This window comes from Cupressus sempervirens, chromosome 8 (genome assembly GCF_028749045.1).
Source record: "Cupressus sempervirens isolate cs-2001-9-10 chromosome 8, ASM2874904v1, whole genome shotgun sequence".
NCBI lineage: Eukaryota > Viridiplantae > Streptophyta > Pinopsida > Cupressales > Cupressaceae > Cupressus > Cupressus sempervirens.
In genome coordinates this window covers 609,741,718-609,750,938 of record NC_143125.1, presented here as the reverse complement: position 1 = coordinate 609,750,938, position 9,221 = coordinate 609,741,718, and the positions used below count along the sequence as shown (strand labels likewise).

Below are 9,221 nucleotides of genomic sequence, written 5' to 3'. Positions count from 1 at the left end.
ATTTATTCAATTGATAGCACCTAATATTATTTTAATCTTGAATTGATGATAAATACCATGAATATTTAATTGATAGCACCCAATATTTTTTTTATCTTGTATGATAAATATTGTCAAAGTGATGGTCAAGTCTATATCTATAAGATTTGTCATATTTACATCACTATACTTTTGCAACATGGAAAAAATTATTTATGTATTTATAGAATCAATTTTATAATCAAATTGTTAAAAATGACTTTGGAGATAATACAGATCTAAAGCATGTTGTGTTGCGGATTTTAATACTCATTCTAAAAAATTTATTGTTGTTCATTTTACTTTTTTAAATTGAAACTATTATATTTTATGTATTGTTAAAATTGAAGCAAAAGTGGAGTAAAATTGTCTACTTTTCATGAAAGTGGATAACTCCACCATGATGTATCCCGTTCTACCTCTTTGAATTGGGTATGAAGTGTAGCTCTATTCTTGACTATGTAATTCTAACACTAAAGTTGAAAAATAAAAAAATCAAGTACTTCTACAACCATTTTAACTAAAAGTCAACTCTAATTAGAAATGCATCATCTAGTAAATCTAGGAATTGAATAAAAACATTTCAAATTTTGATATTATATGGGTAAAATGTATTGCAATAATCTTGCATTTTTCTAGGAACGCAATTGAAATATTTCTATTGTTTTCAATATTTTGCCTAAACTTGTAAAGTTCACTTTTTGAGGTATCATTAAAAAGGATATAGATTTGGAATGAAGTGTTTATGAATAATTTGAAATTCAAATATCAATAATCAATAAAATTAATGTTAATTTATACATTTATCTTTAATCTTTCATCTAATTTTGTTAATTGTTCTATTAGAATGATACTAAAGAAAATATGAATTTTGCAATAAGTTAGTTATTAATATTGTGATTCTTATTAAAATTCAAACATCAAAAAAAAATTTACATTTAGATTATTGAAATTTACATTGAATTTAAATTATTTATTTTAAACATTATGTTTAATCTTTATTTCATGTGTTCTACATAGACTTTTAATTTTCTGTAAGCATCCCTTGACAATCCTTTACCATTCTTGTATCATTCTTCATAAAAATATATCTACAATTCTTCCATTTACAATTTGAATGTTGTAGATACATATACAATATTAAAAAAGCACCACCTTAGGGTGCAGGATAAGCTTCTGGTGAGACCAAATTTATTCCAAAAAAACATAAAAGGACTCAACTATCAACTATGGAATATGCTGAGTCTAATCAATACAATTCAAAATTCAACATGCTGTACAAAGAGGCAATCTTGAATAAATAGAGCTCTGTCCAAGGAAAGGATAGGCATCCATGTTGAATCTGTTCTTTTTATGTTTGGATATTTTCATCTGTGAAATTGTTGCATATAGAACATCCACAAGATCCATATTTGTTTCTTGTTTTCTTCAGTCTTTCTCTGAAAGAGATAAAAGAGCATGATGAACTGCATCAACAAGTGAGGAGCGTAAATTCTTGCATATACACTTCTCTTCTGTCCCTTCCTTTCTCTCTGCCTTGTATGGAAACATCAAATTTGACTCCTTAAAGAGCTCCATATCAGATTTTATATGATACAAGATCCAAGGATGGATTGTAAAAGAAAGAGAAAAGTGCATAAGAAAAACCTCAGAATGACTGTATAAATTTATACCAAAAATGTGAAGCTAGAAAATATACATACTCAAGGCTTCCTCTGGAGAAATCCTCTTCTCAACATCCCTTGAAAGCATCCTAGAAAGAAAATCCTTGGTAGGGTCAGAAATAGATTTCCACTTATCAGTGAAGAAATTTAATTGCACATTTTTCACTGCCTCAATGATGGTATCTATAGAATCCCCACAAAATGGTAAGGTACCAATCAAGAGCCCATGGAGGATGACACCAGTAGCCCATAAATCCACCTTTTTTGTATATTTCCCTACCAAAACTTCAAGGGCTACATATGCGGGACTGCCAGCCAAACCTGATAAATTTTGACCTACACTCAATACAAACAAGAGTTTTAATTTATAACAATCTTGATATTTAGAATTAATTTAAAGAGTTTGGATTTCATAAAACGAATAGAACTCTATTGATATAAATATTGACAATAGTCTTTTAACTATAAAAAAGAAAAGAACTCTACTAATTTGAAAGTGTGAATGGCATACCATTTGCCACATGCACCGACATGCCAAAATCACATAACTTCATCTGTCCATCACTGGATAAAAGAATATTTTGGGGCCTGATGTCCCTATGAACAACTCCCATTTCATGGCAGTGTTGAATTACATCAAGCAGTTGTCTGATCAATTGTGTTGCTTCCCTCTCTCAATAACATCTCTTTTTCACAGAATCAGCAAGGCCTCCCCCAGAGAAAATCTCCATTACAAGATGCAAAGAATCTACATCTTCATACACATAATGAAGTGTTACAATGTTGGGATGACCCGAGAGGTGTTTCATAATCTCCACTTCTTTGTATACATTTTGTGGAGAATCTTTGGGCACAGTCTTGCATGCCATCATTTCTTGTGTGACTCTGTTCTTGCACAGCTTTACAACTCCGTATTTGCCTCTACCCAAAATTGGACCAATGTAATAATTAGATTCAATTTTATGATCCCTAATGATTTGAGTGGTTTTCTCTATGCAACCACATTTTCTCTTTATGCCTCTTGGAGTTGTATCCTTCAAGCAGATACCTCTTCTTGGAGTAGAAACAGTAACAACAGGTGGTTGGTGATATTGTGGAGACTTAAAATGTTTAAGTGAGAAAAGGGAGGCAAAGGATGAGGTTGATGCACCATCATCACATGAGCAAATCACATGGTCCGATTCAATGTTCATTCTCCTCTTCTTTACAGGAGTCATCTTTGCTTGGACCTCAGATTGCCTGCCAGAAATCACAAAAATGATGATGAATTTCAATTTGTAAAAGAAAGTTGATCAAATTATTTTGGATGTTACAAACACAGCCTAATTCATCTGTATCAATAAATTTAAGAGTAACAAAAACCTCCTAAAACAATCCAACAATGTATACACAATCGTATCTAAATCATTCTATCTCAAATGATAGTGCAGTAATCACAACCTTCTGTGGATACCATTAGAATGCGTCAATGGTTAAGAAAACTAGTCCCCTTCAAATATCATAGCCTTAATTTTAGTCTTATTGAATGTTAGAAACACAGAGACCAAATTATTTGTAACAATATATTTAGAAATTGTGACAACCAGCTAAAGACGGGATAGTTTGATAAAACTCTAAAAATAATTATACAATACTCTATATACCATTCCTCTTAGAACACTTGCATGTCATTACTCTAAAAATACATATAATGCATTAATCCAATCATAGTATAATGCCATTAGAATGCTACAATGGCCCCAAAACAAATTACCCTTCAAAGCATTAATATATTTCTAACCCTCATCAACACCTCTCTTTGATCATATTATCAAATCACACTATCAAGAATCTAGAAAAAAGTGTGAAAAAAACAAACCTATTCCAGCAACAAATGATGAACAATAGAAGAACGAATCAAATCAGCAATGGAAGACTAATCTTCATAAGTTAGTCTGCAACATACTTTCTAAAAAAATGAAATATAAATAAAAAAAATGTATTTCAGATTGGGCTTCCAATACAAATTTTGTTCCAATCATCCTAAGTTAAATCAAGCACCGGAAACATATTGGTTGATAAGTAGGCAAAACATGAATTCATTATTTCTACTACTTGATTTTGAATCCACACAATATGATTATGTTCATAGATATTGACTCCGCAGTCGTACTTGGTCTAAGAAAAATTAAATCTAACGAAATCAAATTCAAAAATCTTCGTCACCTCGCACTATATATATATAGGTATACTTCAATAGGTCAACTAAAAGTCAACTTCAAAAATATATATATAGGTATAAAACGTATTGGCATCATACACTTCTTACTAGCAATCCTTGATATCCTCAGTGTAGTACTTTTAAAAATATCAGATATTCTATTCTATCTTCACACCCAAATGATCACCCAAACTAGCATCAAATTAAATACACCAAACAATCTACTTAATTTTATATTTAGATTTTCATATTCAATATTCAATGTCAATTTTTCGAAAACATTTTTTCAATCGATTTTAGGCCAGTTAATCTTAATGTCAGTCTTGAGTGTAAACAACCTAGAAAGGTGGATAATAATTATTTAGTTTTCTTAACAAGTCTTTCTTATATATATATATATATATATATATATATATATATATATATATAATCGCTTATAGATTTTTTAGAATAAAATTTTATTTATTTTTTCATTTTTGAAACTATCAATTTATAGTATTTATTTAGATTTTCATTCATCTTTAATATATTCCTATATAAAGGGAATACTAAAAAACACATCTAATCTTTTTATTTTCAGAGAATTAAAGAAAGATTTTAAGAAACTAGAGATAGATATTGATGTAGAGTTTAACAATAGTTAAAATTAAATTAGAATAAATCTTTGTGCTTGAAGTTAAATATGACTAGAAGATTCATATAAATTTTTAAAATGATTGAAGATTATTGATAGAGAGATATACTAAAAATAGAAATTATAAAAAAAAATAGTTATATTATTAACAAATCTTTGTATACTTTTATGATAATATTTTATATTTTAAAGGAGACTAGTAGACTAGTCTGACCTTTCTACATATATGAACTTCAAAAAAAAAAATTTATAAAAAAAAATAATAATAATTTAGATTTTTAACAATCCTCAATGTAGTGAAAGTTAGTATGATAATAATCTTAAAGTAGAGTTGCCATTTATTCATTTAGAAATATATTAGAATGAGAAAGGTTAAAAATTAATCAGTAAGTAAGAATAATTGATTGAAATGTTCAACAATTTTATTAAAATATTTTTTTAATGGTCTTTATATTTTAAGTAAGAATAATAAATTAATCAAAGTAGTTAGTTGCAAGAAATTAAATGCATTAGGTGCAAAGATGGTATGAAATCAAAATGTTTGACCATTATTGATTTAGAAATTTTAAGAGCTATTCTAAAAGTCAACTTCAATAGGTCAACTAAAAGTCAACTTCAAAAATATATATATAGGTATAAAACTTCTTGGCATCATACACTTCTTACTAGAAATCCTTGATATCCTTAGTGGAGCACTTTTAAAAATATCAGCTATTCTATTCTATCTTCACACCCAAATGATCACCCAAACTAGCATCAAATTAAATACACCAAACATTCTACTTAATTTTATATTTAGATTTTCATAATTTTTAACTTCATTTATAGCAATAATAAATTCAAAGGACTAAAATAGAGAATCTCCAACTAGAATCCCATTTTTAGCTTGGATTAAATTAGTAGTTGGGTTATACATAGAGGGTTTCTCTTACTTGATAGAAGACACAAACTAGTGTATAATTTTCTCTTGGCAGAGAAGAGCATTGTCCAAATTGATGATGATTCATATAAATGTGGCACTTTAGTCGTATGATCATCTTGGCACAAGATTTCTTCAGATTTTATTTCTTTAATTGAAGTTTCAGAAAGAGCACAATATGTACCAATTTGTAGCTTCACTTTATCATCACTATTAGTTTTAATAATTAAAAAATAATATTCTTTGATGGACTGGTTGCAGATTATTATGTGTGAAGATGATTTATTCACATTTTTAAAATTGAAAACTTTTCTATCAAGTGAATAAAAATATTCTTACAAGCTATGCTATCTCTATTTGTGACTTCTTGAATGTTGCTTTGATCATCAAGGATTTCAAAGTTTAAAACTTTTACCTTAGGAATAGAGGGGTTTCATTGACATTTCATCCTCCAAACACCTAAGCTCTCTAGCATTTCCCTAATAATTTTTTTTCAAATACGGATGAGGGATCAAAGGGTACATGGTATACAATGCATAGAAAGAGAGAGAGGGACACATAGTAGGTGATGTGAGAGGGTGGGATTGGATTGGAATAGGGAGATAGAGAGATGAGAGAGGGAAGGGCAGAGAGGGAGAGGGAGGGGGAGATAGAGAGAGGGGGGAGGGAGGGAGGGAGTAGGAGAGAGGGAGGGAGGGAGGGAGAGAGAGAGAGAGAGAGAGAGAGAGAGAGAGAGAGAGAGAGGGGGGGGGGGCGAGGGGGAGAGAGAGAGAGAGAGAGAGAGAGAGAGAGAGAGAGAGAGAAAATATGAAAGGGTACATGGGATACAATGAATAGAAAAAGAGAGAGGGACACACAAAAGGGGATGTGAGAGGGTGGGATTGGGATTGGTATAGAGAGATAGAGAGGGAGAGAGAGAGGGGGGGAAGATTGATAGCGAGTAGAGGATGGGGGTTCAAAGAGTACATGCGATAGGATGCATAGAAAGAGAGAGAGGGACATAAAGAGAGAGAGAGAGAGGATGAGGGAAAGAGTACGAGAGATGATGCAAAGAAAGAGAGAGGATGGGAGAAAGAGACATAGGATGAGGTAGGGAGAGAGGGAGGGAGAAATGGAGAGAGAGAGAGAGAGAGAGAGAGAGAGAGAGTAGGGGATGGGAGTTCAAAGCGTACGTGAGATAGGATTCTTACAAAGAGAGAGGGACATAGAGTAGGGGATGGGAGAGAGAGAGAGAGAGAGAGAGAGAGAGAGAGAGAGAGAGAGAGAGAGAGAGAGAGAGAGAGAGAGAGGAAGGATGGGGGAATCGAAGGGTACATGGGATACAATGCATATAAAGAGAGAGAGGGACACACAATAGGGGATGTGAGAGGGTGGGATTGGAATTGGGATATAGAGATAGAGAGGTGAGAGAGGGAGAGGGGGGGGGGGAGAGAGAGAGAGAGAGAGAGAGAGAGAGAGAGAGAGAGAGAGAGGGGTGGGAGAGAGAGAGAGAGGGGAGAAATAATAGAGGGAGGGAGAGGTGAGAGAGGGAGAGGGGGGGAGAGAGAGGAGAGAGAGAGAGAGAGAGGGGGGGGAGAGAGAGAGAGAGGGGAGAAATAATAGAGGGAGGGAGAGGGAGAGAGAGGGAGTAGCAAATAGGATAGAGAGAGAGAGAGAGAGAGGGAGATATTGATAGGGAGTAAATGATGAGGGTTCAAAGAGTATAGGGGATATGATTTATAGAAAGAGAGAGAGGGACATAGATTAGGGGGTGAGCAAGGAATGAGAGAGAGAGAGAGAGAGAGAGAGAGAGACGATGGGGTAGAGAGAGGAATGGAAATATATATATATATATATATATATATATATATATGTATAGAGAGAGAGAGAGAGAGAGAGAGAGAGAGAAATGGGGGTTCAAAGAGTATGTGGGATAGGATGTATATAAGGAGAGAGAGAGAGGGACATATAATAGTGGATGATAGAGGAAAAAGGAGGGAGGGAGAGAGAGAGAGAGAGAGAGAGAGAGAGAGAGAGAGAGAGGAGGGAAAGACTATGGGATTGGATGTAAAGAGATAGATAGATAAAGAGACAAGATGGGGTAGGGAGAGAGGGAGGGAGAAATGGAGAGAGAAGGGGGAAGGAGAGAATGGTGTGATTTCCAATAGTGCGCACACACTATAGTGTGCAAGTGCTATTGAGAATTCCATTTATCCATAGTGTGTACACACTTTAGTGCACACACACTATTGAGAATTCCATTTTTCCATAGCACACACATGCTATGGTCTGGGCTTAACAACCCTATGCTTAGGCCATAATGTGTGCGTGCTATTGGAAATTTTGAAGAAAAAAAGTGTCATCTTTTTGGCACCTCAACTTGGTGCATTCACCCACATGCATGTCCCAATTATCATATTATATATCATAAACAAAATGAATTTGCAACATAATGCCCTGATTGTCACATTAGTAGATATCAATTAGATAAAATAATGAAAAAGGTGCCTCACAAGGTTCTTCAGTACATTTCCATTATTCCATCTCTGCAATAATTATATAGGTGTACTAGCTTGGCACAATTTATGGATTAACATGCACGCAATAGAAGTCAAGATGACATTATGTGAATGCTTGTGGATGGTTCTATATTTAAGGACATAGAAGATAGGAGGCTAGTATTTAAAGAAGAACTTTGTAATTTGAATTGGTAGCAGACAATGTCAATCCATTTGGAGAGATGAGATATGTTTAATCAGTTTGACCTGTTTTTGTTATTAACAATAACATTCCTCCTTGGATGTCTGTAAAGAGGGAGCACATAATATTGGCAATGATTGTACTAGGTATTTTTCCATTTAATAGTAATCTAAATCAATTTATAAACATAGTATGGAAATGGTTGTAATAATTATGTTTTGTTTATGTTCATTCAAGTAGGTAAGTACCAAGTGAAGGATTTGAATGTATATATTGAGCCCTTTATTGATGAGTTGTTGGAGTTATGGAATGGGTACATTATGTAAGACATGTCTAGACCAATTGGTGAAAGGCAAATTCAATTCCATGCAATTCTCGTATGGACAATACACGATGCCCTTGGACTAACACATTTTTGTGGTATGTAAAACTATTAACACATATTTTTTGTTGTATGTTTACGTTGCATGTGATAGTTGTAAATATGAATCTTATAGTTCACATGTCATCCAATTATACACGATCTTGTAGGTATTTAGACAAAGGGAAAATTTTTATGTCTAATTTGTGGTCCAAAGATGAAATATTTCCATTCAAAAGGTTTAGGAAAATAGGTGTTCAATGAGCATAGACACTTTCTCCACAAAAATCATAAGTATCAAATTACCAAAAAACATCTTTTCAATGGGAAAGAAGAGACAACATCAAAGCCATGAAGAATGACACCTCATATGTGGAAGTTGGAATACAATAGAATGAATCATCAAGATACTATCATTCCATCTGATGCAAGTTTTCGTATGCAATTTAAATTTGGATATTGTCTTTTGTTTATTAAAGATATAATTGATGTTTGTGAAGGTCATCAAGGCATCAATGAGAAACTTCCAAAAGGACTTAAAAGATATCCTAGACAATTTAGTAGGTTGTCATACTATGAGCACCTCCTAGTCATGCATTTGTTTAATGATATGCATATTGGAAAGAATGTAATAGATCTTGGAAAACATGACTGTGAAACACATTATATATGATCTTGGAAAATACATGAGGTTAGAAGTGTTCTTAGTCTCATTAATATATTTTTACATGATGAATATATTCTAG

General features: G+C 32.8%; 1 pseudogene; it reads right to left on the bottom strand.

Moving 5' to 3' along the window:
- Window positions 1–1,704: 1,704 nt before the first annotated feature.
- LOC149543901 (serine/threonine-protein kinase PEPKR2 pseudogene) lies at window positions 1,705–2,296 on the bottom strand (annotated as a pseudogene).
- Between the last annotated feature and the right edge of the window lie 6,925 nt (window positions 2,297–9,221).